The sequence below is a fragment of the Mandrillus leucophaeus genome, unplaced genomic scaffold (assembly GCF_000951045.1).
Source record: "Mandrillus leucophaeus isolate KB7577 unplaced genomic scaffold, Mleu.le_1.0 Scaffold653, whole genome shotgun sequence".
Lineage (NCBI taxonomy): Eukaryota > Metazoa > Chordata > Mammalia > Primates > Cercopithecidae > Mandrillus > Mandrillus leucophaeus.
The window spans coordinates 525,464-527,477 of record NW_012107064.1 but is presented as its reverse complement, the minus strand read 5'-3'; the positions used below and the strand labels follow the sequence as shown (position 1 = coordinate 527,477).

The 2,014-nt window shown below is 49.9% G+C and overlaps 1 protein-coding gene across 1 annotated transcript in view; it reads left to right on the top strand.

Moving 5' to 3' along the window:
• RAP1GAP2 (RAP1 GTPase activating protein 2) overlaps positions 1–2,014 on the top strand; it is a 327,595-nt gene that overhangs the window by 72,385 nt on the left and 253,196 nt on the right. The window lies entirely within an intron of this gene.

Here is a 2,014-nt window from a genome sequence, read left to right as displayed (position 1 = left end):
CATAGTCCAGTGGCTCACGCCTGTCATCCCAGCACTTTGGGAGGCTGAGGTGGATGGATCACTTGAGGTCAGGAGTTCAAGACCAGCCTGGCCAACATGGTGAAACCCCATCTCTACTAAAAATACAAAAATCAGCCAGGTGTGGTGGCGTGCACCTGTAATCCCAGCTACTTGGGAGGCTGAGGCAGGAGAATCTCTTGAACCTGGGAGGTGGAGGTTGCAGTGAGCCGAGATCGTGCCACTGAACTCCAGCCTGGGTGATAAAGCCAGACTCTGTTTCAAAAAAAAAACAAACAACAGAAAGACCTCAAATTTGTTTAAGTAAAGAAGTGTGAGTCTGTTTAAAGAAAAGTGTTAAGAGAAGACACAGTCAGGTGGAACAGGGGTTTGGGAAACATTGGAAAGCTGATGTGAAAATGCCTGAGGGGTAGGGAGTACCACTGGAAGGAGAGGCCGTTTCACACATGTTAAAATGGGCCAAGCAGCACCAACGACCTGGGGTTGGAGAAGCTTCAGTGGTTGTCACAGCCAACACATTTCGTGGCTTGCAGTTTGCCGGGCCCCGTGCTAAGGGCGTATGTGCTTATTTGTCTTAATTCTACCAGTTATTGTCAGTTTTCCAGACAAGGAACAGACAGACGCTCAGAGGTTAAAGAGTATGCAAGGGGCAGAATGAAAGGTGGGGGAGCAGAGATTTTAACCTGGGTCTGTGAAGGTCTAGAGACTGCCCTTTTTATTCTTTTTTTGAGACCGTCTTGTTCTGTCGCCCAGGCTGGAGTGCAGTGGCGCGATCTCGGCTCACTGCAACGTCCGCCTCCTGGGTTCAAGTGATTCTCTTGCCTCAGCCTCCTGAGTAGCTGGGATTACAGGTGTGCGCCACCACGCCTGGCTAATTTTTGTATTTTTAGTAGAGATGGGGTTTCATCATGTTGGTCAGGCTGGTCTCGAACTCCTGACCTCATGATCCACCCACCTCGGCCTCCCAAAGTGCTGGGATGACAGGTGTGAGCCACCGTGCCCTGCCGAGAGACTGCCCTTAACTGTCATATTATTCATGACCCCAAGATAAGCACTTGTGAAGTGCCTGGCTTGTCATAAGTGCTTAGTACATGCTGCTGCTGCTGCTGCTGTTACTAATGCATTGAAGTGTAACATATGTCCTGTGAGTGTACAGGTCTTATAAGCCTTGTGTGTTTTCACATAGGTATCTACCTATATAGCCACTACTCAGATTAAGATATAGAACTTTCCAGAACCCCAGCAGGCTCTCTTAAGCCTCTCCATAGTCCAGTGGCTCACGCCTGTCATCCCAGCACTTTGGGAGGCTGAGGCGGATGGATCACTTGAGGTCAGGAGTTCAAGACCAGCCTGGCCAATGTGGCGAAACCCTGTCTCTGCTAAAAATACAAAAATTAGCCGGGCGTGGTGGCAGGTGCTTGTAATCCCAGCTACTCAGAAGGCTGAGGCAGGAGGATCGCTTGAACTGGGGAGGCGGAGGTTACAGTGAACCTGGATTGCGCCGCTGCACTCTCCAGCCTGGGCGACACAGGGAGACTCTGTCTCAAAAAAAGAAAAAAACAAAAAAACAAAAAGAAAGTAAAGTCAGGCCCATCACTTTAGGGATTCCACTAAGAGTGTCTGGTGGGCACCCTTTATACTCATGGCAGAAGGAAGAGCGTGGCTGGTATTTCATAAGCTGAGATTTCTGAGTGTGGGGGTCCTGGTTGAACCCTGAAGAGGGTCTCAAAGAATCCAAGCTCATTTCTAGGGGTAAGTACACTTGGTTTAACCTTCCTTTCTCCTTCCAGGCAGACTGGTGGGAACCTGGAACCGACACGGTGTTTATTCAGTGCCCTTGGAGTAAGGGTGGCTTGAAAAATTGTCACTTGCTTTTAAGCTTATCAGTTATGAACACTGTGTTTCATGAAGGCTGGAGCTCCAGCCAAGTCCTTCCCGGAGTCCTCCAGGGGTGGGCAGCCTGGCTTGGAGCTGGGGACGCCTCTGGAGACATGTC